The following is a 27,959-nucleotide window of genomic DNA, read 5'->3' on the forward strand; positions in this document are numbered from 1 at the left end:
TCTCACAGACAAACTGTACCATCTTCAGTGTAAGATTAATACTTTGATTACAGTCCCCAGTTTGTTGATGCCGATGACGCATCCTGAGGGGATGAATGCTAAGAATCTTTGATGATGATAGTGTATAAAAGTGAAGGTCAACCTGATGAAACTTTTTTAATGACAACTCAGGAGACAAAAGCTGCAGATCCTAAATCTATGGAAAAATGATCCTCAGGAAACACTTTCCTCATTTTGGATCACAGTGATTCCATTTTGGACACTTTGCTCACTGTAAAAGTCAGAGTGGAGGATTATCCTGTGTGTATTTATAAGTCCTCAGCATACATGGCATAAAAGATGGATAAGGCTACCATGATTTCATCCATTGGTCCTGTTTCCTGTAGTCCAGATAAACATTTCCACCTTCACCACCTGTTTGGCCGTGAAACCGCGCATTCATTGGCTAATGACTTGTCACTTACAGTTCATTTGCCACTGAACGTACCCTGGATAAATAATCCTACTTTGTGAAACGCAGAACAAACCTGCAACCACACAAACTCACTTCAATAAAGACGTCTTCTCTGGCACTGGATAAAAGTTACTCCATTAAAAGTTACTGATGAAGGTAACTAGTTAGCTGCACATGTTAACCATTGCAGCAGAATAAATCCAGGCATCGAACTTGTCTGTGCACATCAATTTAAAGTAGAGAATCCAAAGTGTGACTTGTTCGTTGGAGGGGATCGGCAACAGCAAAGCAGTCTTTTCTTCTTTTAATGAACTTTATCTTCACAGATTTCTCCTCTGAACTAACTGAAGTTTATCCCTGAATGCTCATAAGCTGAAAACAAAGACGCAAACATGCTAACGTAATCTTACAATCACAAAGGCTGATCTAAATGTCTCCCTCCACAAGGCCTGTAAACAAACCAGTCCAAGTGGTTTGGAGGAAGGGATCAGCTTTCCAGGTCCTGCTTTGTTTAATAACCGACATGTCAGGCAGACCGCCCCCACCCCCAGCTGCCCTTCCCTTAGATTTGGTGCCCTCTGTTACAGTGCATCACACTAGTAGCTGATAATATTGTGGTAAAGACCCAGAGCACTGTATCTGTTTCCAATTAAGAAGTGAAATGAGCAGGTTTTTAACAAGGTGACTGTAACAGCGCCCAGCTTCCCTTCACATGGGTGTGAAAGTATTTGTCAGCAGGGAGTGAGGAGGTTATGGGTGTGGGAACCTTACCTTAGTGGGCACGGCAGAGGGACAGTCACAGTCCTAATGATCCAACAACAATTTGGTTCTCATGCTTTAGATATTGCAGCAGACATCCTCAAAACACACTAATTACTTCATTTATTAGCAAAGACTAATTTTTTGGGTGAGTTTTGTTGCAATAAAGATCCATTCTGAGACTTTCTGCTCGATGTTGTTTGCATCTTGCTTGTTTTCAGCTCGTCTCGTTGCTCTTATTGAGTTTGAGCGAGCTGAATTTAGCCCAATACGAATCACATTACGCTTCAGAGTGAATGATTGCATTTAGCTCATTGGAATCAGCCTTTACTGTTTTTTACTGAATGAAGCTTTTGATTTTTAGGCATGTTTGTTGGCTTGTAATGTGTTCGATCATTTGACTCGGTGTAAGCTTGCGATAACTCAATCAAACGTCCCTGCGTTTGCTGTGGATTCCCCTCCACTGGTCTGCAGGGCTGTGGCTGCAGGAGTGAAGAGGTTTAAAGCAGCTTAAACTGTCACGCCAGCCCAGAGCTACAGACTGTTTCCTTATTCTTTCACTGAGTCTATAAAAGATGAGGCTTGTCCAGTCTTGATCTGTCTTTCATAAAGTAATCTCTCCAAAGTCCCTCAATCATTTATATCCTTTGCTCTCTCGTGTGGGATATATATTCAGCCACTAACATGCTCTTAACTTTGTCAGTGTTGAGTCTGCCCCACATTCGGGCAAAGAAAAGGACAGCCGTGTGTACTTTGGTGCATTTTTAGACCCGGGCCTGATGTCACGCTAACCGCGCGCCGGGTTGTCCTCCGTCAGTCATGCCCTCCATGAGCGTAGACATGGTACGGTGCCACCATGCACCAACTTTGACGCAGCCTGGACGACAAACATGTTTTTGTTTCAGGACTGACAGTTTTCTTCCGGAGCTGCTGACTGTAAAAACAAGCGAGAGCTGAATGTTTTGGAGCTGGTGCAGGTGGGCATGGTTACCTGAGAGGAAGTGGTAAACAGGAAAAAAGTCAGTTTAGATCAAACACAGAGGCTTAAAGGGATAAAGAAGATGTTGTATTTCACAAAGTTCTCCTTGTGCAGCACTGCAGCCTCGACGGTCAAACTATACAGCAGCTTTCACACAACAGATGCTCATCAGGTCTGAGACGGCCACGCATCCCGTTATACCACACGCTGGATATACTGTACATACAGTGTGTTACATCAACAAGTAGTCTGACGAGGGGTTTGTGCACGTTTTACTATGACATGGCCACAACAAATCACTTCCTGTTCTACAGTTTTAAAACCCCCGATTGGCTGATTCCTTTCTTAGTGTTTTATTTTTGTTGCTGCTCATCTGGTGCCATTGTGGGTATTTACCACAACTAGTCATGTGAGTTGTGATGTGCACGAATAACATCAGTTGTGGAACAGTGTCAGGAGGTTTGTTATCTTCATGCTATAATAAGCTGTATGCTTTTGAAGTTTATGGGCTTTTAAAATGACATAATGTCTGATATGTTTTCAACCTGTAGCTTTGTATTGTGTTGTTTTTTACATCGTATCATAACCAATCACAGCCGCGTGCCCGTTCCTTTTCTTTCTGGATTCTCTCATGCATTTTGTATGTGTGCAGAATCCGTAATCATTTCAATGATGACTGATGGATACCATAATGCTGTCTTAATAATCCCTGCTTCAAAGCTCTGGGAGTTGTGGATATCCTTTAACAACTTCACTGCACTTACCTTGAAGTGATTCATTTTGCAGATGGTAATGAGTGCAAGTATAGATGGATGGAGGCAGGCAATCAACCACAGAAAGAAAACTATGCTTTCCCTAAGGCAGTTTTAGGGAAGTTGTATGTGATGACACTCTGCAAACTAACATCCTTATATCCTTTTTTTAAAAACTGGGTTAACAAGAACCGTTTTATTACTTTTTGTTGTTATGCTGGCTTCAGGTGCCGACAATTAGCTCTATACTTATCTTACAGTCCCATCCTGTTCATCACACGGCCGTCTCAATCTTTTCTCACACGCAGGCAAACAAAAGAGTAATTCAGCTCACCACTCTGTAGGAGCCTCGTGAGAGTTTCTTCACCTACAACTCAAGTGATGAGCACACACATCCAGCTCCCCTCACTGCTCGGTAATGAACAATCGTGCTGCAGACAGGCAGTCAGACAAACACATGATGCAATGTGTGGAGGACACATCTGTCAAATATGTCGTTTCCCACACCGCTGAATCCATGCGGCTTTATATATCGTCTGATAACAGCCAAAAACCATTATATTCATCATCTTCAACTCTGACACATATCTTGCAGGTCCACAGTTTGAAAAGCATTTTAAAAGATGCTCGACTCAAAAAAAAATAGAATTACACTGAAAGAACTGAGGGTTTAATGTAATACTAATGTAAGTGCATGTAAATCAGGGGCTTTAAGTGCTGTGTCTGTCCTTTAAAGACCCCAATAACATTGGTGCAAAAGGGTGGCCGCTGTGACACACTTTACTCGTCTAAGCCATTGATTTCTCATTAGTTAGGCCCTCAGGAGTGTACAAGCTATCACTTGGATCAGCCCTGTTGTATTCAATTAAAAGCCTTTCCAACACACCCTGGCTTTTTTCTACCTTATCTTTAAGCACATATTTTTTCTGCTTTTCTGTTGCGTGAGCTGCTGCCATGGCCTCTTTCATTTTGGCTGCCATATTTAGAAACAAGTAAGGAGTTGTTTCAGGGTGTGGCAGTGGTGGCTCTGATTATAGCCCTCCCTTTGTCTCACATGCACCTTATGACATCTCCTTCTTTGTGTTCATGAATGCTGCGCACACAAAAACCGTGTTCCCAGCACCTTCTGCCTAACCCTGCCAGCCTTTCAGACAGCTCTATGAGAAAAATGTCTTCCAGCCACAGCAAACCATTAAGGCTTACTTCTCAAATCAGTTTGGTAATTACACGTGGACGCTGAACAGGCCAGCTCTCACATCTCAGCACCTCATATAGTGGTAATAATGGCCAAATCACAGCCTACAAAAGGCAGCTATGAGAAGGGTGCGAGCATCACTCATCTGCAGCCCCCTCCCTGCGTCTCACGTACAGTAACACACACTCACATAGAAATGCACAAACTGTGACGATCCTATTAGAGAAGCCATAATGGCAGAACAAAGCGATGACAGTCGGAATAGCTGGACCGGGGGTGTTGAGAAGCCTCATTTAAGAGGCGAGGAAGGAGGGACTGAGGTGTGGATGTGTGTCACTATGTGTGTGTTGTGGAAGCCCACATCGAGCTGTTTTATTGCGTCAGCATAAAAATGAGACGTTTCTGGCTGAGCTCAATGCTTTCTGCTCCCCGTTGTGTTTTAAAGCAATAAACTGACAATACCAATGTTTCATTTCACCGGCCCTGTCCTCACTCCTCGGTGTGTTCGCAGGAGTGGCAAAGTCAGGACCGTCGTCTTGTGCCAGGCCGACAGACAAACACAGAGGGGATGATGGGCGGCAGGATGACCGTCAGAGCCAATTACGTTTAATGAGATGTGGAGTGACCAGAGCTCCCGAACGCTGCCAGATGACACAGGGAGCTTCCGAATGTATCCAGGATTCTGCCCTGGAAACATTGTGTGCTGGGATCGGTAGCATGTCACTGGAAAGACTGATAACGGTTGCCCAGTTGATTATTGCACTACGTTTGATCGCCAATAAAAAGATGTGAATCAGTTCAAACGCCACAAGTTCCATTTGTAATGATTCACATTCCCTAACAACCTAATTTGTCTCTGAAATCCTTTGACACTCCTGCAGATGCATATTAAGATATGTTGATTTCAAAACAACATGCTTGGTTAACTGGAGCTAAAATCCCCAAGGCTATGTGTATCCAACCAAGGGGGATGAAAGGCGGCTTGTTGTGTTGTCAGATCCTGATCAGACTGTGATGAAAGGAGTAGAAATACTGTATCTGCTTCTACGACAGGCACTGTGGCCACAGCTGTAAACTGGCTGATATGGAGATTGGACAGGGCGGGCTGGGCTGGCACACCCGGCCAAAGAGCCACGTTATGAAACTCAAGCTTTGTGCCAGTTGCGAGGGAGTTTTAAGGCCGTGACGGTCATGTTATCAGTAATCTGAGACATCTCAACAAAGAAGGGTAGAAAGAAAATGGAACAAAGGACTTAAATTTAGTCCAAGAGAAAGAGCGACAGTGGCAGCTACCGCATGCTTTCTGAGTTCCTGAGGAAAACAAACCTGTTCCCTATCGCACTGCTTATCAGTTCATCAGACCACGTGACAGTCAGGGTTGCCACTGTTATGTAAAAGATGCCTTGTTCACCTTTTCCAAGGCAGGACATGCTTCAGGTGAAGGACTGTCATGGAGAAAAGGCTTTAAACTAAACTACTTGCCCCAAGAAAGTTTCATTAATGCTGGATTAAACCTTTGCAGAATGATTGAAGAGTTCAGAGGAAAGAGTGAAATGCTCACGCCTGTTCTGACTGTGGTCATAAATGCAGATGGAAACAAATAGTTTGGTGTCAGTGACCCAATCAGTGCGATTCATATCAGGATGATTCTCACACCGATTGCCTCCCATACCTCATCTTATATAATAACTAACTAATAACCCATAAGTTAACTTTAAAATATAGTCTACACATTTAATGGCTATTTACATTAAATCCATAATTGCATATGTTTAACTGCAGTATCATTTTCTTCACCTGAAGCCCCGACGAGCCCTCGGCCCCCTTACATCAACGTTATTCTCAGCTTTCTATGTGTAATTAAATACTGCATTAAGGAAGAAGATGCTTATAAACACACAGTATAAAATATGATCATTTTCACAGATTATATCCATAACATCCCCAAACTCATTTTAATGTTGGCGCCTCCCTATAATTCAAGGATATATTTCAAATTAAGACGTCTCCTGAAATCTTGGTGCTGACGATGTTTCCTGCTCTCGCCCGCTGCTCTGCTTCCTGTTGGTGAGAGCTTCGTGGAATTTCTAGATTGAAATGTATCTACCAGCTGTAGTTAATATTCCAAGCTGCGCTCTTGAATTGGATCTTATTTCAACAATGAAAATGTCACACCTTATTTACGTGGATGAAATAGTGAACAATGGGAAGTAATAACAAGGCGCACCCCTGTTGGAGTCTGTTAATCCGTTTTCACGCATGAACACATGGAGCACATAAGAGGAGATATTCCACATCACACACTGCACTGACTGGTTCACTGTGAACAAGCTGCTCTTTGGTCACACGGGTCCATGTGGACACTATGCTAACTTTGCATTAAGAGCCCGTTAAGGACCATTTAATATCCAGTCTGATACAAGTACATGCATAAAAATGGCTTTACAGTATTTTTCAGAGATACAGTCACTTTGATTTACTTGTGTTGGGTCTCTTTGGCTCTTTTGTGTCTCTTTATCATCTCTCCGAGTCCCTTTTTACATCTTTCCCCCCTTTTTTAAAGTCTTTTGATTGATTGATTGATTGATTTTTTATCTGTGTAGTCCTTTACAGTTCTTTTACTTTCACCAACTTTCCATCAAAAGGTTTTAGCAGTCACTTCAAATCAAGCTTAGGCTCTAACCCAGGACACCCAAGATGTTTTTTTAATCGAAGTTTATTTAACAATCAGAAAACAGCCAGGTTAAATAAAGTTAGGCATCGTTTCTCTTTTCAGTCTGACTACAGGAAGGTAACTGTCTTCACAGGCTGAGCTGTGCTCATGAATAAAGTGTAAAATCAGCGGTCTGTCCTTTTGAATAAAGGGAAATGAACACTTTTCTGATATTTTTGAGGACCCTAAAGTCTTTCTTCGTGACCCCTAAAAAGTCCACGAACCACAGTTTGAAACACCTTGGTTCGTCACACGGTTAGATTTCCTTCCACGGTACTCCATGTTGTAGTCTATTCAAGGCTCTCGGCCATCCCCCCTCTCGGTGTCCGTGGGAAGGAGGAGTTTAACCCCACATTGTCTGCGAGGAGTCCGCAGTCTCTTGGCGCTCCGACCCGGGATCGTTTGGCGTGGACACGGAGGGATCGTGGAATTAGCTCCAAGAAACGCAGACTTTTTAATGCAGCGCTGGTATATTAAGAGTTTTCAGAGAGGAGGACGCAGGCAGGAGTGCTGCGGGGAATGTGTTTGACGGACGGAAGCATTAGCCGGTAAGTTGTAGACGAACTTATTCCCAGTCACGCTGTTTTTAATAGACTGCCGTTCTTCTTAAACGCCTCTCCCACTCTGCGCGAAAAAGTTTAACAATTTAACAAATAATTTTCCAGTAAGTCTACCAGTGACTGAGGCAGTGATGTAATCCAACTACAGCACGTCCGAGTATCCAGTGATTTTAAATTTGAATGATTTCATAGAGAAATATGTTTTATTCTGAGGGTTTCTGCCGTCGTGTAATTATTCAGGTTGACAACGGTCTCCCCTTTCTTCCGTCTGTGGATCTGTCACGTATTAAAGCCGTCACTGTGGATGTTGTTGGACTTTCTTACCTGAAAAGCAGTAATCGTTATGTTTTATTGTGCGCTGTGAAGATAATTTGGTGTGATAAATAGGAGCACCATAAACTGCAAACTGTGCTTGGACACGATCTAAAAGTCCCACTAAAGGTATCTGCGTGGCTGTTTCATTCACACAATAAATCCGAGTGCAGACATGTTGAAGCTCACAGCAGTGTCACAGGCTGCTTATTGCTTTTGAACTTCTTTCTCATTTATAGACTGGGAGATGTGGGACACACATGTTGTATACTGATGTGAATTACCTGCCACTTGCATTGTTGTTTGGGTTTGTGCTGGGGTGGAAGGGCTCTAGCCACATACAGAGGCAACAAAAGGGCCCCGGGACCCCCGGAGTGAAGGGTCAGCCCAGAGCAAACAGAGCTTTGGATTAAAGGAGGAAGGGCCTGGCATGCCTTTTGGGATGGTCATGGAAACACCCACAGGAAGGTGTCAGTCTTACTGTCCTCCTACCTTTAAATGCCACAGATGAGAATGAAACAGTGGCTAATGTTTGACTCGAAGAGCCGCCTGGGTTGCTCATTTATCTGTCTGATGGCTTTGGCTGGAGTCTGTCCAGTGTTTTGCAGCAAGACAGATTGGATATGTGCTTGCACTGTAAATGTAAATCATTTACTCCGGTCATTTTTATCCAGGAATTATGCTGAGCCCAACATGCACAGGAGGAAAAACTTCAGCAAATGCCTTCTGTTTATTTTTCTGCAGGGGGAACATGCTGCGTGCTCGGTTTATATTTCATCAGGCCTATCAGCCCCCCTGCCTCTTTAATGGACTATCCAGAAATAGTTATTTACTTACATAATTGCGTTGATCTCATGTGTGTTCCCTGTTCTTTTTGTGTGAGATCAGTAAGAATAGTGCCGGGTCAGAAGCACCGTGTGCATATTTTGGCCTCTGTGGTTCACATTTTTGCGGCACAGAAGTCCTCCGCCACAAGGAACATATTGTTTTTACTATTCTGTTTTTCCCTGGATTGGAACGGGGTCTTGAACCAGAGCAAAGCTGACCGAGTGTGGCCCGTAATTTCCTTTTAGTGGAAAACATGTGATAGTTTAGCTGGTTCGTTCTGTCCTTCTGTGGCACGAGGGGCGAGTTTCATCTGGCAGGGCCGTCAAAGTTGTTTACAAGTGATAAAAGGGTGAGGCCACGCTGGCTTCTCTTTGGGTGGCACAGAGTCGCAGGCTCAGAAGCAGCATGACTCTGTGACATAATTACCACTGGAACTGCAGTCAGTGCATCAACAGCTGATGCACTTTGTTGAGTAATGTTAAGAACAGCCGTCTAACTGTCGACTGCTCTCGTCTTTGCTTCTTTTTGATGCTCCGTGTGAAAAGCAGTCTTGGTCAGGCACAAAAACTTGGAAGTGTTTTCCCCTGACTGTGCCTGTCATCATTAATTCTCAAAGTGCTCGCACACTGGCTGAGAAACGCCAATGTTTCATGTCTTCTCCTCTGCACATTTTTCTCCATATAAGGTGCATGGGTAACATCTGTGCTCATTGTCACACGGGGATGAAGGCCTTTTACTGTCTCTAGGTAGAGAGGCCCTGCAGGGGGAAACCACAGGGACTCCACACGACGGAGACAAAAGGATTTGAAAGGATCACATTTAAATGAGCAAAAACTTGATTTCTTTTCTGTTTCTCGGCACGTTCGCTTTCTTGATTCCAGTGAAATGCCATTTTGAGGCTTCTGTTCGGGCTGCACAGTCAGGCGAGCATAATGGTGGCCTGTGTGCTTCTATTTCTTGCTGCTGTGGTTGAATTTATATTTGGCTTTCAAAGTGTTTGCTGGTAGCCCATTGCCAGCAGTGTCTGGAGTGGTTGCTATAAAAAGCAGGTGATCTAAAAGCTGCTGTTGACAGCATCTTGGCCAAGACTTCTCATTTCATACCGCGCTCACCGAGAGGCTGACCAAAAGACACGTGGCTGGCTTTGACCCCTTCTTGGATTCACGCAGCTACAGGTCGAAGAGCTATCACGGACACAACACCGAGGTTACTCTTCTTGGCTTTCAGAGGACGTTTGGACAACAGTAATAACCGAACCCTGTCGCTGAAATGGCGAAAAGAAGACGCCGAGTACTTTGAGTGCTGCATAATTCAGAGATTCTGAATTTAACTTGTTTTGCTGTGGCTACTGGGCTGGTGGTCGCACACACACAAGCGTGCGTGCATCCACTTTGTGAGATTTGTTCAGTCAGCTTCACTTTGTGTATCTGCTCTAACACAGAATTTCCTGCTTTGCTGCACATAGTGAACCTTCAGCCCAGCTCAGCGGAGCAGCACACTCATCCAGCTGAACCGATGCGCCCATTCATGCTCCTCCTCACACTGGCTACTCTCTTTGAGGAGAGTCATTTAATGCATTGGGCTAAACGGACCTTCATGCTGTCTGGGTCACCTGCTAAAGAGCGGTGCAGTAAGGTTTTCAAATGCAGGCAGGCACGTAAACAATTGGGGTGCAGATGAAGAAGAGGATGGCGTAGCTCTTCACGTGTGATTCAGACTTTCATTAACCCCAAAGAAATAACTGTTAGGCTGTTACCACGCTTTTATTGATGGTTATATATCATGCAGCGATTGGTGAACACGAGGGAAAAAGCTCCCATGGCAGCAGTTGAGTAGCAGTGCATGTAATTCCTGTAAGCTTGTTAGATGGCATGCAATATTTCAGTCTGGTAATGGTGCTGTTTCAGCATTTTTAAAGCGGACCAAGTGATTTAAAGGCCTTGAATATAAAAGCAGTAGTTTGTATTATCTAAATGTGTGAACAATGAAATGAATGACAGTATGGCGGCTACAGAGACCTCAGTCGGAGGGCGTGTGATCGTCTTGGCTCAAAGCGTATTCCTCCAGAGCGTAGCTCTCTGTGTAAACCCTGTTTGACGTCTGGATTGTAAATTCAGACTGGAAGCAGTCGAGCTCTACGTCTCTACTGTGTACGAAAGAGAAGTCTGTATTTACATGATGTTTGTGTTCAAAAGATGACGCGTGCTGGCTCATTTGTCAAGCAATCAACAGCCCAGTTTGTATGGAAATAACCCAGTGTGTACGCGCGCGCACACACACACACACACACACACACACACCTGCTACAAACCTGCTTATAACAATAGAAATTGTGATTGATCTGTCCAACCTCAGTCCAGTAGCCATAAGGTCCCACTTACTATCTGGGCCCTATTGGAAAGGCAAACACAGCTGGTGCTACAGGCTAAATGAGTGCCCGGCGCTGGGATGTTCAGCTGACGCTGTGTGCCTTGCATTGTCCTCCATGATGGATGGAGCAAATTCTGGGTACACATTTACAACAACATCCCAGCTGCTAAACAGCGGGTGGATGTAAACTATTTTTATTTTTGTTTTAAAGAAAACTAAAAAGCCCTCACCTCTTTTTAAATATTTTTTTTTATTATTAATTTGTTTTTTACAGTTAATTAAGACAACGCATTTCTTGTCATACTCGTCTAACAGGTACCCAACTGCAATGGGATCCTTTCAGAAGATGACAAATGATGAATCTGGGCGATACAAACGTCGGAAATAAAGTTAAGATGCACATAAATCCATCATTGTGCACACATGGATGCAACTGTATCCAGTAGTCCATTCATCCCAGCCTTACCTTCAGCAGTCAAATATCAGTCATCACAATTGCACAACTGCAGTCTTGCAGGATATTGATGTTGCTTCGCTTCATTCGCTCGCTCAGAAGCTCGCTCCAGTGAACTGTGCAGAACATAACATGTCCTTATCTGCACAGTTTCCTGGGCTTTGTGAAACATGCAAAGTGTTTCGAGGGTCTTTGGCAGCCGTTGCATTCATGTTATGTTGAGGAACATTTTCAGGCTCATTAGCACCCCTCTGCCCGTCCAGCCCACTCCCTGCTTTAACAGTCGGTGGTTTGATCTCTGGGATAGATAAGCTCTATTCTTTACTTCTTAGTCTCCAGCCTTTGTCACGTTGGCGTGCGGCCAGTGTAAACGCAGACGGGGTCCTGATTGCTTTAGGTAACCAGCAATCCTGACGTCCACTCATGGAACACGCTCAATTAAAGATTCCTCTAAAATCCTTTTTTTCCAAAGAGGTAAATGTATTTAAATAACCTGTTTCCTGAGCTGATATCATCATCCAGGCTGAAGTGAAGGGCTTCATTGTGACATGTGCCACAATAAGAGCAATGAAACAGAGGGTGTAAGAACATTTTATCAGGTTAATGTGAAATTGTGGCTAAATGGTGTAAGACAGGCCTCACATCCTCAACCTAAGGCACGCCGAGCGGTAAATCAGCCAGGCTGCCTGTGTGTGCTTATTTTTTATGGCACCCCTTCTCTACCTCAAACTGTAGTTTAGACACTTTGGTTTCCCTCCCAGAAACTTCCAGCTCCACTTTTCTGTGTTCGGCTAGTGCCAGGACACGATGTGAGCTCGACTGTTACGTAAGAGCCGTTTAACGCAGGGCTGGGCTTCCCTGGCTGCGAGTGACAAACGTACCCACTGCCCGGCTGGCTCTCTGTGACACTCTGGCTCCACAAGAAACTGCCGGGATGGTTTTTCACACCTGATGGCTGCAGGTGCCAAACACCAAGTGGCTTTATCTACCCAGAAAGTACAGACCGTACAGACTCTGTTAGAGGAGAAACACTTGAACAGAGGAGCAGGGCCGCTGTTCGCGTATCTTTACGTCCACCAACACAGGATATTTTCTCATGGATATTTGTGCTACCAAGCATAGTGCTTATCTCACAAGTGCATCCTTGGCAAGTTGACATGCACAAAAGACACAACATTTAGATAAAGTCAAGGTCGGTATTGGCTGGTTCTTCCATGGTTAGTCATTCAGATTACAGGGTGCGGTTTGCAGTCCAGCGTGTTGTAATACGGGACAGCTGTGCAGATTTAATACACTTCCCTCCCTCAAAGAAGTCAGAGCAGGCGACACTATACACCCTCATTCCTGCAGCTTCACTCATATCACCAAATTCATAAATCTTCCTTTAAAACTTGATGCGGCGACGGTCTGACTCTGAGTCTGATGGAAGGAGGTGTGAAGGGGATACCTGAGGCTATTACAGGTATTTGACATTAAGGTGTCACTGGAGCTCCGAACCTGTCTGCTGCTCAATCCTCATGTTATTTAAGGTGCTGGAGCAACGAAAGTGAAGCGCCGGGTTTATGGACTGTCATTTATCCTGGTGTCTCTGTTCATGCAGTACACTTTAAATTAGAAAAGACGTCAGATAGCATCAGATAAAGTTGACCCAAAAAATCTTAAAAAAATAAAATAAAAAATAACGGGTTAAACATTGTTTGGGAATATTTTTATTTAGTTTTTTACCTAGTTTTAGATAAGTGCACTGATTCCACTTTCACATACAGAAACATTAAAGCAAACCTTTGACCTCTGCAGTGAGGCAATCTTGTGGCTCTTTTATGATTTATAATGAACTCACTGGAGGATATGGAAGGGGGAAAAAGTCCTTGTGTACAAACTTCCGGAAATCCGGCAGGGCAGCCATGTTTCTTGATTCAGTGTTCATATGCAGCGGTCCCCAACCTTTTTTGTGCCCGACAATATTTTCATGGACCAGCCTTTAAGGTGCCGCGGATAAATACAAGAAAATAAAACCCCCAAAAAAGAAGATTTATTCATAACATAATAATACATAATAACATAATATACATATAACATATAATATAAACATAACATAATAATAAAAACGATAAAAACCCTGAAAACCATACATTTCACACCCGAGCCTCAACTCTCGCGGCCCGGTACCAAACGAGTCATGGACCGATACAGGTCCGTGACCCGGGGGTTGGGGACCGCTGTTCATATGGGGGTTTTGAATTGCCCCATGAAGCGTTTGCCTTCAGAGACCCTACCAGGGGCAAATTGGCCTGACAATCTAGCTCTTGGATTACGTGGACATGCAAACCCTTCCACTGTGTGATATATTGGAGATTCATGGATGGGGAGGGATTATGCCGCTTGGCTAGCTTGACAGAAGAGCTAGACGATTACAGTCTAGACTGATGCCCACGACCCGGATAAGTGGCTGAAATTGGATGGATGGGTAGCTGGACATTTATTAGTCGAAGGAGGCCTTCAAGGCAGGTTCTCGGCTTCCATGCTTCATGCTTAACCAAGTTCCTGTCTTTAAAAGGTAGAGCTCATTGACCCACCTGTCTCTTAGCTCCAGCTTTGTGTTGTGACATTTGCATCAATCTTTCCATATGTCTTGTTTCAGAAAAAGTAAATAAGCTTTAAGGTCAGCTATTTCTTCTAAATGGGAAATGTCTTGAGTTTCTTGGTGTTTTATTTGCACAGAGTTTTCAACGCCGCGGAGTGAAAGCAAACTTGAAAAGGTCATGACTCTGCCTCTGTTGAGGCCTTTTGAGTCCGGGTTAAAGACACACCGTACCATGGGCAGAGCAGGAGCTTGTATGGGTTATCTCTGACAACCACTCAAACATCCCAGGTGGTTTGTCGCACTCAGCGGGACTGTTGTTGGCCTTTCTGGATGGATCTGACTGGATGTGGAGGCTGTGTGTGCTGCAGTTTAGGGGAACGAGTGACTCACAGCTAGAGGATATACAATACACATCCTCTTTATGTGTGTGTGTCTTTTTGAGAATATGACTGCTGAAATATGTGAGGCCAGTGTGGTTCCCATGCTATGCAGCAGCCCGTCTGCCCAAATTCTTCTCAGCTGAATAATGAGAAGCCTGTGTTACTCTGCATAGCTCTCTCAAAGCCTCCAACATCCATGTTGATGGAGTAGCTGCATATGAAGCGCCTGTTGGTTTTCAGCGGCTGTGAGTTTTGATCTCTATCTCACCTGCTTTCATGGTGGGAATCCTGCTTCCAGCATATCAAAGGAACATAAAAAGTCCTTTTTTAAGATTTTTCTACATCCGCCAAACAGCCTTTTATATCCTCATTGCTATTCCCCTTGCATGTGACAGGATCCGGTGTAAAGTGAATGCGTACAGAGGTGAAGTCATTCATTATAAATCATTTCCACTTTGCAGGGTGAAATCATTTATTCACAGTCTCATGAGGTTAGTGATCCAAGGAGCACACCCTGACTGGTGACTAATATGCGGCTGATGTTGTGTCACTCGGCCCAGCGACATGCAGCAGATACTGTTTGGTCTCCAGGTTACTGCACTTCATCTCGTCTGTCATTGCAAACAGCTACTAGGAAGCTTCTTTTGCTCAGGCTTTTAGAGGGGACAGGTTTTTGTTGACGATTGCCAATTTTCAGAGTCCCAAATGTCTGTTTCTTCCTGGCAGAATAACTTCAAGAACATATCACAGTTATTACAGTAATTTTGTCTCTTTAGGCGCTTGCCCTGCTCCTCTGTAGTAATTTTGTGAGCGAGCGGTTTCGTCTCCAGCGGGAAGCCCTGCGGTCTGCTCGCGTGGAGAAATCGGCTTCACTGGAAACTTGCGGGTACCATTTTTTTTATACTAATAACGATATATTACAGCACATGGGTGCACGCTGGCATGCCCGGGCTTAAGCTAATAATAACAACATTGAGAAATGCCAGGAACTGGGTTTTCCTGACAGTTAAGATGATTGCTGCAGTTCAAGGAGCTGCGAAAGCTGTACTTACAGTCATATTGTGTTATTAGCCTCGTGTATCCCTTTTCCCTCCCCGTCTGTGTGATTCATATATGCATTTGTACTTGATCAAATTTTGATTCCAGTAATTGGAAACATATTGTTTTTCATTGTCTTCCACACTCAATTGGCCCTTAAGTAAAACAGAATAGTAAAACAGGCCATTAGTTAGCGGGCAGTGATGATGTGTGTGTTTCTCTCTAATGGGGGTTGTCTTAAGTGTTCATGTGAAATCCCAGACGTGCTTGCTGCTTTTGCTAATTATTCTATCATACAGTGCCACGGGCTTTTCCAAGCCAACAAGTATTTTAACAAGCTGGAAGGCTGCGCTCATTTTTTCCGATCTTTTCCCAGAGTCCATACCGTCACGTTTAATGTCTTGAGGTGCAGTAAGCGTTCAGCTAACCACTAACTGTACATGGAATGAAAAACATCGAAGAACTGTTGTATCGCCGTCTTGATGCTGCGTGCAGCCACGCAGCCGAGTCGCTTTGATGTAGTGTGAAGCGAAACAGCTTCACCGGGACTACAGACAAGTCGGATCAGGCCGGAGTGTTTGAAGTGCCTCTGCTGTGTGCCTTTGTGGTCATTACTGCTGCTTAAAGCGGGCTGCAGTGCATCAGTCCTGTCAGAAAAGCTCCTTTTGTTGTTGTTATCATGCATTGATGGCAGCACAGTAAGATCTGAGCATGTCTGAAATTTTTGGTTTTCTTTTCATGTCTCGCTCTTTTCTTTTTAATACCTTTCTCGTGGTGGGCACGGGCAGAGCGCTCCTTTATCTCCAGCAGTAATGAGAGAAACGCTGCATTGTTGGTACTTGGCCATTTGCCTCAAGGGTTAAGTATCCATCTCCATTCCCTCTGAGCCCAGCCAGCTTAGGAGGGAAAGCCTGTGAATAAATGCCACCCTTGTACTCCCATAATGGAACAGCTTGACCTTTCGTGACCTCTGCCGGTCGAAGCATCTGCCTGTCGATTTCTCCGGCCCGTCCTGTGGGACATCGCCGGGCTTTCACATCTGCCTGTGAGCGGTGATTCAATTAGTTGAGGAATTTGTTTTGCTGAATAAAAATTAAGAGCCGGACTGTAATTTTTCAAAGTCAGAAAAAGAATGGCCGCCAGCTCAAACATGCTGTAGATTTACTGTCTGTAATCGTGTGAAAGTGCTGGTTTCTTTGTGCGCATTGTGCATGACGACTGCATAATGAGCATGATCCTCATTGACATTCTTGATCCTCCCTATATGAATGGGATAATAACGAGTTTGGCAGGAGCCTTAATTTAATCATGTTGGTAAAAGCGGCGCATATGCGGCACAGCTGCTGGTGCTTAGCCGAGCCTCGCCGTGCCCTTCGCTGAGGTGGCGTTCGGTGCCCACTTTGGCTTGTTTTGTGTTATCGGCCTTTCTGAACCACATTCCTCACTGAAAAGGCTTTGCAGAGAAGGACAAAGGAGTTAGCTTTGCGGAGATTTGCCTCTGACTTTTTCACAGCCATCGAATTGGTTCACGTGCCTGTGCATCCCCGTGACTTGTGAGACTGGTTGTACAGGTCGCTCTTTTGTTGTTGCCTTTCTTTAACTTTGCAAGTTAAACACAGGTGCCGCTCGAGTGCTTTGTCCAGCACCTGTTGTGGATTATAGGTCGATAAAGGCTAATTTCTTGAGATAGTTCCGCAGTGAGATCTAATCTGGCCCTCGCTGTTTCAGCGAGCTTTGCAGAACCCGCATCCTGATGTTGGGATTCAAAATCTGTTCCTGCTTAGAGTGAAAAGGAGGCGGAAAATTCACATGTTTGCTCGCATGCATTAGCAGGCACATTTTCACACAGCGTTGTGCTCCAGTGAGTCAGGCTAGCCCTTGACACAGTTTTATGGACAGAAACTGTGTCATGCACTGGGACGAGGAGACACGCTCGCCACAGGTGGTAAACCTGTTCGTAAGTGTTGAGCTGCAGGAGCCGGCGCTGTGGCCTTAATGCACGCACACACACACACACACACACACACACACACACACACACACACACACACAAACCATCATAGCTTCATGTTCTGCTTTTATTCCACCAGGTGTTGCTGTTTATTGGATGTTTGATTTCCTTTTAATCAAAAAGTCTTTAAATGTATGCAAATAAAAATCTGACTTTGACTGCATGAGTCTGCATTAAGCTCACATTGCATTCCTTCATTTGCAGATACTTAGACTTTCTCAAAGTGTAAGGAAGTCTCTAGTGTTCACCGAGTGATTGTTATTGTTGTAACAAGCTGATGTATAAATCAGAGGGTATGAGCTTATAAAATCATACTGCCCCCAGTTGCATCTCCTGTAAACATGTAACATCTTACAGTCCTGGCTCTTATGCAAGAATCCATCCACCACATGCAATGTGCAGCTAACAGCATTCGCCGATTGTGGAGGAAGTGGATTGCTGGCATTTTGGGCCATGCAGTCTGTAACCCCCTCAATAAAATATCTGTGTGTGTGTGTGTGTGTCTGGCTCCTACCAGCTGTCTCACCCATCATCAGTGCTTCCAGGATGTTTAGCAGACAGTCCAGCTCACATTTGTTTCCTCTTATCTGTGCCGTGGACAGTAACAGTTACTGTAAGTTCTCTTTAGCCTGTTTTTGGCCTCCAATAAAACTCCGTGTTCAGGTTGTTAATAACCGGACGACTCGTGCGTCTGCTTTCCCGTACATTCGACCAACTTGGCTTTAATTCATAACTTGTTTATTGTCAGCTTTGTTTGATCAGCAGAGAGTTCAACAGAGATTGTTAGCTCTCCTCTTCAGTAAAGAGTCGGTTGCTGTGAGGAGCATGATGTCAGAGGATGGTTACTTTATGCGGTAATTTACATTTCTTTGCCTGTGAGCTCTGTTTACTAAAGCCATGCTGTGGGATATGTCCTTATTAGAGGCGGCAGACTGGTTAAGGACGTTTATATGGTGAATAATGTGATTGTGCATAAACTTGCACATGTATAGGGTCTAGGTACAGCGAGACATGTCTAAACAGAGCTGATTTCACCTGATGGATGGTTTATATAGCCCTCCAGCCTGTGGTCCTGTGTTTACAGGCCTCTGATGTAGGTCCATGAAATGATGCCGACATCTCCACCGCTTTATCAAACCATCTACAGCCGGCCGGCCGACTCCTCTCGGCTCGGGTAGAGGCGGGGATGTGTATTTGTAACACGCTGGCTCGGCAGCGTGACGCGAATACCAGAACCTCTCCGGTGAATCATCACTTTAAACTGAAAGAATTGCGTCCCTGCAGTTGTGCATTTGTGATGTGGTCTGGATTTGCATGCTGCTGCTGCAAAGAAAGGTCAGTGCAGGCCCGAAACTTGTTTCAAACAAGTTAATCCCCCATTCATGAGGAGAGGGATAATCCTGCTTGTTTGGAGTTTGGAGTTCACTTGTTTCCGGGAAAACAGATCAGTGCTGCCGTGTTAAGAAAGGTTTACTACACGACAGCTAGATTTGCACTTAATTATGTCACGTTAGCATTTTTGTGGTGAGTCAAATGAGCTGGCATCTCCACCAGGTAAACATAAACAGTCTTTCGTACCTGCCACCGTGTTCAAAGAGAGGCTGTAATAAGGACATTAATTACTTCAGGTAATGACTCCCAACGGTTTACTGAGCGGCAGGTCCTTTGTTACCTATGTTAACCTTCACCGCAGTGAGCAAACCAAGCAGACGGGCCCAGGCTAGTCTAACCACCTCTGATAGACTTGGAGCATCGTCTTGGCTTTTGCTTGTCAGTGTGTCACAGTTTAAGGCTTCAGCAGACATGACGGTGATGTATGAATGGGGATGAGAGTGCTGAGCCAGCGCTGGCAATCACTGTGACCTGGTTGTTGTCTGGTTTTGGGTTTTTTTTTCACCTATTTATCAAAAGTGAGGTCAGTTACTTGTGCTGTTGCTCAGATGGTGTCCTAACCTGTGTGACAAAAGAATAATGCTCGATAACTCGATCAGTGTGATTCATGTCCCGTCTGGCCTGACTGCATCTACACTTTAGCCCTTTAATTGCCCATTAAAAGCGAGACGCTGCCAGTTAGAGCGCCAGTTCACCCTGAACATATGGCCCAGTTTGGCACAGGGACACAAAGTTTGAATTACGATTTCTTTTTCTGCTTTTTCGAGCTTGAATCGGACACGAGCGATCCAACAACAACAGATTTTTGAATCGGGGCTTTCACTTATCCAAAAGTGACTGAGAGGGCCGTGAGTGGTTCTCTAAAACGAGGATGGGGGAGGCCACAGGGGTAAACTCCCTCTGGCGTCAGAGCCCCTCAAGAATGCAGAGGGGGATTAATGCATGCCTGTGGCAGTGATGGATGGGATGAGGCGCCACACGCACTCGCCCAGACATACACCCACAGAGCATCTGGATGCAGACTGTTTGGCCCTCCCCTGCAGCAGGATGTGCCAGCTTAGCAGGTGTGTGTGTGCGGCTTGTGTGTCTGCTGGGACAAAGCCAGCCGTGGTTGTTTGCCCTACTACCCCAGATAGAGCTGTAGCCACCAGCCGCATGTCATTTTGATTTGAAAGCGCAGCTTTCATCTTGCCAGCTCACCTCTGGGGCCTTTTAAACAATTCACTTTGTCCTTCTCAGATCGCAGATGAATCGATTGCCGCTCCCTCAATAGCTTCTTCTTTCCTGTTGGGCTCGGTGATTGATGCTGAATGTGCGCCGTAGTGATTTCTGCTTTCTGTGCGAGAACATCGATTACTGTACGTGCACGCGTCTCTCATCGTTTCCTGCGTGACCTCCAACAGCTGTGCAACTGAGTCGGTCCTGCAGCGGTCAATGATCTTTGATGGATCACCTTGGGGATCCTGAAGTGTGCCTCACATGACTGCCACAGTACACTACAGTGACCACTGCAGTGCTAATGAGCGAGTGGGTCGCAGGCTGATTGTATTAATCACTAGAGCTTATGAAACGTAGCGTGTGACGGATTATCTCGCCGTGCACAGCGTCAGTTGATTCGAGTGGAGATAATAGAGTTTGCCGGTGGGTTTAATGTCGGTGTTTTATACAGACATTTGCACTCAGATGTACAAAGTCACTGTGAACTTTGTCTTTATTGATGATGCCTCTGCCCTTCCTGAAGGTTACCACCGAATACTGCGATGTGATGTGTTGATATCTGTCAGCTGTTGTGCTTCGCCCCCTCTTCATGGGCAGGGCTGGCTGTTTGCTTGTCCTCCCAGGAGTCTCAGGGTCTCCTATTTCGCCACATGTTTTGCATGCACTGTTGCCACTCATGCTATTACTTCCATTCACCGCCAGGCGTTTTCTCCATAACTTGAAGACAGAGGGTCTCTAATCGTGCTCTGCTGCGAGCCGATCACAAGAGAATCGAGCAGCTCGGCTGAGATGTTCTGCTGCAGCACAGATGTTGAGACGTGTGTGAGAGCATGCTGATTGCACTGCAAAATCAATCCAGCTAAATCGTGAGAATACCAATCAGCCTGAATGCCGGATACTGCAGCTCTGGAAAAAGTTCAAGTGCACGCTGTGTGTGCACATCTCGTGTCTTTTTCCTTTACAGATTCAACCCTCTGAATGACCTTCCTCTTTCCATTAAGCTGCTTAATTAGCAGAGAAGCTGATGGAAAGCTGATTTGCACCTGGAGTCTTCCAGCTGTTTGTTATCACACACACACACAGTCTTCTTGATTGAGAGCCTGTAACCTATTCGTCCCTCTGCCATTCCAAGCATGCACATAAAAAGTGCACATTCATGTGAACATGCGCACCCTTGTGCAACAGATGGAAGCTGACACACCCTGGAGGATGTCCTCAGCCCCAAAGATGTTTAAACAACATTTCTCACATTAGATTTTAACACTGTCGGTGTGAGCACAGAGCGCAGTCCCTCCAGTGTTGTTAGCTGAGAGCACACATCCCGGTTTATTTAAAGTTGGTGCCGAACTCTCGGTGCAGAGGCCTGCTTCGTCTGACAGGAGCACCACTGTGCAGAGAAGGAGCTGACAGCAGGGAAGCTGGCGGGAAAAACGGACATCACAGTTTGGAACAGAGGGATGAGGAACAGATGATTAATAGCGGGAGGGATAACCTTTGAGTCTCTGAATGACACAGAAGACGAGAGATGAGTTTGAATGCGCTTCATGATATTTTCAGAAATTTATTTTTTACATTTGTGGAAATGAACATAAAAGATACATTTGTTTGTTTCAGTCATAGATTTGTAAAAGATGTGCAGCAGGTTTCGGGGTGAAACACGGTATTGCACAAAAGACCTGACCTTTCACCCTGGCTTAAAGTATCCCAGCTTAAGTAAATTCCCTCAGTCTACCCCACCTATGTGGGGGGATGTGTGTGAGTGCACATCCCCCAGACACAGACAATAAACACACACCCGCCCTGCATCGCCTGGTCCGTCCCACTAGGCTTTATTTTGAATGCAAATCCAGACTCTTAATATTCCAAATTGATGTTTCAATGTGAGACTGTGTGCTAATTGCTGCTAAAATGAGCAATTAAGCTCTATTTATTTCCTCCCAGTGGATGTTTTACTCACAAACTGCTGAAGACTGCAGTCCCCAGTGAACGGGATAATCAATGGCATCAAACCATAAACGGCCTCCAGCCACGAGAACGGCTGCAGCATGCTGTTTATGAGAGAGATGACTGATGTCTGATTTTTGTAAAGACACGATGATAAATAGCAAATCAACAAATCTGTATTTTAAAAATGGATTTTAAAGGTATTTAAAGTCAGTTAAAGGCTCAATTCATCCATTAAGTCGTTAATTTCTGCTGCTAATTCTGGTCTTTTTAATAATGTATGACACTGCTGGGATGAACTGACCAAATGTGATATTATAGATGGGCTTTTAAGTGCATCATATGATTTTCTTTTTCCAGGGGGGGGTTAATTGTTTAAACTTTGATTTTGAATCTGGGCTGAGGGGGTGCAGATTCTCTCACACTCTTATTATTGAGCCCGGTGCCTGAAAGGCCATCGGGGGTCCTCCAGAGCTCGTTCTCGTTGCAAACTTCTGCTGACTTGTATTCCTGTCAGTTACGTCATTCCCTTGTGCTTCACTACAGCTGCGCTGCTGCACACATGAGCTGCATTGGTGCTTTCTTGAATTACGTCTTCATGTAGAGCAGTGTGACCTACAGTCCCCATGAACTACCTAGTTGGGTTTTGGTTCAGCTCTTGGAGATGTGAATGAAAATCATGCAGAGATTTGAGCACGTGTCGGGATTTAATCTGGCTGTGTTGATCGGCGCTTGTCGGAGCCTTAATTCATCGTAATTAGGGGTCAGAGCATTTGGCCGGGAGGAATTAGACCGAGCACCTGCTCTGTATGAATATGCATCACAGCGGCCCTGCCTGCCTCCTCTGTCTTTCTCGCTGCCTCGCTCTTTTCACGCCTCCCAGTCACTCCAAGTGTGTTGTTGACCAACCTTTTAGCTGCCTCCATCTATAGCCGGACAAAGGCCTTTGAGAGCAGCTCAGACTAGGCCACGAGGACCATTGTGCTGTTAACAATGTTGTTTAGCTCTGGTGAACGCTGCTGATATTGTGTCCCGGAGCTGATGTCTGTGTGTCAAGCAGAAACAGCCGGCTGATGGAAGCCTATCCACAGCTGCTCGTGCAGCGTGCACGGACGTGACTTTGAATCGCCATTCAGACCATTTTCTAGAGGAGAATCCATCTGAACGTTCTCGTTATATGTGCTATAAGCGCTGATACGGCGTAATACGTCCCCGAGCATCCAGTAATCTTCGCTCGGTTACTCTGAAATAAAGTGAGAGAGCCGTCTGGCACACAGGGTCCAGTTCTGATGTCGTGCTGTGTTCTGGTGTGGCTTTGTTAATGGGTCCAGTTTGACTGTGTGACCACAGTTATGCGAACCATAGAGAAATGGAGGCATGCGTGTGTTTTTAGCCCGACGGCGGTCTCACATTTGTCTCCGCTGGGAGACGGCTTAGTCACAACACTTTGAGAAAGTCGAATTCCCGGGAAGTTTTGCTTTATTGTTGCATTTTAAATCAACTCCCTTCAAATTAGGACTTCCTCCCCGGCCAACAGAAACGTTCAAACGGCTCAGGCATGTCGCTGTCCCGCTCTTTTTATATTCTTCTACACTAAACGCACGCACACACACACACACATCTCTCTCTTGGTGGTGGCTGGCTGCCTCCTTGGCCTCCTCTTGGGGTCATTGCGGTATTTAGGGTCAGACAAGAGCTCCAGTCATTGCGCCCTCAGCAGTGCCTCCCAGGCAGCGCTGCAGCCATTACACGCCAGCTTGTCTCGGCCAATCCCCTCAGACTGCTATGGAAAACCGCCTGGGCTGCAGCGAACCCTGCATCCTGCTCCTTGCCAACGGAAAAGCTGGATGTAGGAAAAACAACACGTTGGAGTAGTGGAGCCTTTCTGCGCTGGATGAGCGTTATAAAACATCCTTGCCTCTCTTCCTGAGAGAGCTCTTCTGTCGAGGACCTTTCACTTTTTCCTCTCTGGTTTTTCCTCTTGGCGCTCCGTTACCCAGGGTTACCCTCGGAGGATTGTGATTCGCTGCTCCTCCAAAGCCGGGAGGGAGTTTCCACGTGTCCTCCAGTGTGCCTGGGTGTGTGTGTGAGTCAGATGCAGTGTGTGTGAGTGTTGCTTTAAGACTCAACGAGCCTCCCCAGAGTGAATCCAGATCAGAGAACAGCAGCTAGATTTCTCCTTTGCAAGCTCTTCAAAGAGCTTTTAGATTAAAGCCCGGGCCACGGAGGTAAGGTATGCTCTGGACTCTGAGTTTTATCTTTGTCTCCCTTTGTTTCTCCTGTTTACTGGATTAAGAAGAGCCTGGAGTGGAGAGGCTGCATTGTGCTCACCATTATCAGATGCACAGGTGTGGTTTACACTGTGTGCTTGCATGTGTGAGTGCTGTTTAGTTCCCACCTGGATCTGCTAGCTTCACTTAGTATCTCTTGTATCCGGCCTAACTGTATGTACTTGCTTTCAGCGTGCAGCCTTGTACATGAAGACACAACAAGTCATCTTTGTCAGTCTGAGACTTTATCGCTTCTGCTGTCGCGTTCGTCTGGCTCACGAGAACAACTTTGTTTGACAGACTTGTTCCTTTGTCTAAACTTTGTGTCGCCCGTTGAAGTTTCTAGATGTTTGCACGATTGTACAAAAAGTGTTTGGAAACATTTTCATTTTCTTGGCATTAGTCTGGAATGGCGGTGGCATACATGTATAAATCTTTCAGAAGGCTGCCATGACATTTTTGGTCGGCAGCCAGGCTCAGAGCTTCTAAATGTATAATGAAAAAGTCAGAAAGACACTTAACAAGCACTTTGATGGATGTTTGGTGGCTTTGGCTGGATCCACCGCACAGTATTACGGGCTTTCAGCAAGTGATTCATAGATGGACATTTCTGCTCATAAGCAAACAACCGCGGGATACTTTAAATCTGGTTCGTATGACAAAAACTCAGCAGGAGACGGCGTGGTCTTTGGCTTCAACAACCCTGTTTTCTCTTCTTCTTCACTTCCTGTTGTTGTTTTTCTTTGCCTGGAAAGTAACGACGGGGTGTTTTGCATGACTTTGAATTTAATTTGTGAGTCTGAGAGAGAAGCTTTACGCGTGCTGTTGCTTTAAGAGCCGAGCTGTCGCAGCACCAGAGGAAAGTGATAAGAGACTAGTCCCACGGGCTGTGATTTGACAGGAGGAAAGCGGTGCGATTGTGTTAACACTCACAGCCAATAACAAATGACCTCATAGCTCCTAGTGCACAATAATTCAAAAAGAATGAAACCTTGTTGGTATCCTTTATTATATTTGAGGTTATTTTGTCACTTTCACTGTGATATATTCTTTTCTTCAACCAAAACCTTGCCTGTATTTTCAGCAGGATTCCTGTGTGCTGGCAGAGTGGGTTTAAAGCTGCCCTCGCAGCAGCGTGACGTTACCGTGGGGCTTCAGGGAATGCTCCTGTGTTTGCACTGCTGTGTCCAGAGTTTTTTCCTGCTGCTTTGTTTCTATAGTTTAGATTCAAGGACACGAAGGGCCAGGTTAGGAAATCTGGGAGTCCAGACTCTGTGCACGTGTGGGTTTGAGTTTAGAGGTTGGAGCTTCTGTGCTACAAATGCACGGTGGTCTTGGTGAAAGGAAAAAAAGGCAGTTACATCCTCAACAATTCACATACCTGCTGTGTTTACACCAAAATGAGGCGTGGCTCATTCCTCACCGTTATCCTGAATCGCAGACCCAAGACACACACGGTGCCAGACTAAACACGGAGCTTACGTAGGAGTCACCCAGGGCCGGGCTGAGAAGAATGCCAGGTCACGGGGTGTGTGCCGAGGAGCAACGGGGTGGCAATGCTCCCTTTGCCCTTGAACAGATGGCCTGTAGGAAGCCTTTTAACGTGAACAGAGGACTGAAGGGGAAGAGGGAGGGAGAGTTCACGACTGGGTGCAGTGGTTCGCAGCTAAAAAGGAAGACTTGTCTCGTTGTTCTCCGAAAACAGTCGCACAATGCTCCGGTTCGGCACGCAGCAGAAGGCAAACGTGTGCCTTAGTTTGTGTGTTGGCACGCCTTTGAGCCTTTCATACCCACAGCTCTGCTCTTCCCTGAATAAACTCTGCAAGAAAAGCATCAGTGGTAGCGTTTAGAAGAAAGCCGTCGTTGTGACAAGTTTGACAACTAGCTTTATGTGGATTCTCGACAGCTGCTTCCTTAGTCTTTTACTCCTGAAAGAGAATAGTTTAGTTGCTCTCCATTCATGTAGAAAGCATCTGAATCAGTCTAACTCTGCTTTTTAGCTCCTTCTGCTCTGCTTGGCTCTTGAACAACAGAAGTCGGGAGGTAACGCGGGCTATCATTGGTCAGATTACTACTGAAGACGAGGGAAGCGTTTGACCATATACTCCATAAACGCTCCCAGCTTGACTTTTTCCAGGGTTCGTAAGAATAATGGCAGCAATTTTCCCAACTGTGGGATAAATAAAGCATATCTTATCTCATGATATATCCGGAAATGTATTCCTGGAGAAAAGCTGCTTCAGTAACTCAGGATTATATTTCATGCTTATATTCAACATCTTTTCCTTATAACTCTTGTCAAATGAAGCAAATGTTTAGTTAATACCCTGATCGTGTCAGACTCGCGGTTCGAGTTCATTACCAGGCCTGCTCGTCTCCAAAGCCAAGTTTCCACTCTGCTTTCTGCTGCTGCTTTTCACACTCGTTTTAAACAGTTGCAGAAGAAGAGAATCATTTCCTCAAGTGGCTTTTCATTTTTTCTTTCTATTTAAAATGTTGATGTTTCCTGGGATTCCTTTCTCCCTGCATTAAATGCACTTCTTAACTTTAGTTCACTTATTCAGCCAACACGTCTTAATCTCACCTCGCAGTCAAGGTGCACCCAAGCAGGAGCAGATAAACTCTTAATGCTGCAGATCACTTAATCCTGAGGTGAGGGCACTTGGCAGCGAGCTTTGTTTTTACTGTAACTGTACACATGCTGTACGTATGCTGCACGTATGCTGCGAGGCTTAGCAGAGTTAGCACCGTTTGAAAGCCCTCTCAGACTGCATTACTGCATGCGTTTAGTTGTGTTACACACACGCAAGGCAGTCACATTGCCTGGAGAGACACGTGGGGCACTCTTTCTTCTCCTTTGGATCCCGGCCCCCTGGACGAATTTGGAGATGATGGCTGAAAAAAGGAGCGAGCGAGGATTCAAAGGTTTAAAAATAAACAGACGGGTAAACTGTAGCTGGCTTTGAAATGCTTTCCCAAACCCGATCAAAGACGACGTCATTTACTCGGAGGGAGGTGGAAAAATGCAACAAATGTTTGGTTTGGACGGCTGATTGGGGAGCGTTGCAGCGTCTGTGTGGCACTGCTGGACGTGCTGCCTCGTACAGGAAGGAACTTTTCGTGTACTTTGCATTTTCGAGGACACGGTCCTAAATCATTTTTACAAAATGAAAAAACAAACATGCATGCACCAAATGCTGTCCTCTGCTCATTACACAAAGTAAATTACAGTTTTGTGGAAAGTACTAAGTCAACCTCTCCCTGTGTGTTTCAGATGAGCCAGACGACAGAGGAATGAGTTTATTTTGAGAAATGAGGCGGAGAGTGGCGCGAACATAGAAGCTCCAGTCTGAGACGAGGCGTCAGAGGTGAGTGTAAGGAGCCTTCAGACCAGGGTCAGCATTATGCTTTATTCTAACCCCTCAGCTTTCTGTCTTCTTTATCTGGTCAACTTTCATTTTATTTAATAGGTAGGTCACTCTTGAAAAAGAGATTTTGAATCTTAGAAAGACGTTAGCCTGAAGTGTTGCATCCTTCCCACGTGTGATGCAGGGGTTAATTTTAGTTCCTGATCGTCTCGGTGTGCTAATTCAAAGACTTGAAGGCTGTTAGAAGTGTTTGGCCTTACTTCCACCTGTTATGCAATCACATCATGGGCGACGGCGGTAATAGTCTTACCGGCAGTATGGAGTCTTGTCACAGCTCTCTGATGCTAATGTAAGAGAGCTGTGGAGCATCTAAAAGTT

General features: G+C 45.2%; 1 protein-coding gene across 6 annotated transcripts in view; it reads left to right on the top strand.

Annotated features, from left to right (window-relative positions):
• Positions 1-7,215: 7,215 nt before the first annotated feature.
• The window catches only part of tiam2a (TIAM Rac1 associated GEF 2a), a 61,684-nt gene continuing 40,940 nt past the window's right edge, over positions 7,216-27,959 (top strand). Inside the window, exons 1-2 of one of the 6 annotated variants that reach the window (XM_063497325.1) lie at positions 7,216-7,400; positions 27,488-27,581. The gene's annotated coding sequence lies outside the window, so the exon portion shown is untranslated. The other 5 variants (XM_063497326.1, XM_063497324.1, XM_063497327.1 and 2 more) reach the window with 5 other exon arrangements.

The sequence above is a fragment of the Pelmatolapia mariae genome, linkage group LG16_19 (genome assembly GCF_036321145.2).
Source record: "Pelmatolapia mariae isolate MD_Pm_ZW linkage group LG16_19, Pm_UMD_F_2, whole genome shotgun sequence".
In the NCBI taxonomy this organism is placed as follows: Eukaryota; Metazoa; Chordata; class Actinopteri; order Cichliformes; family Cichlidae; genus Pelmatolapia; species Pelmatolapia mariae.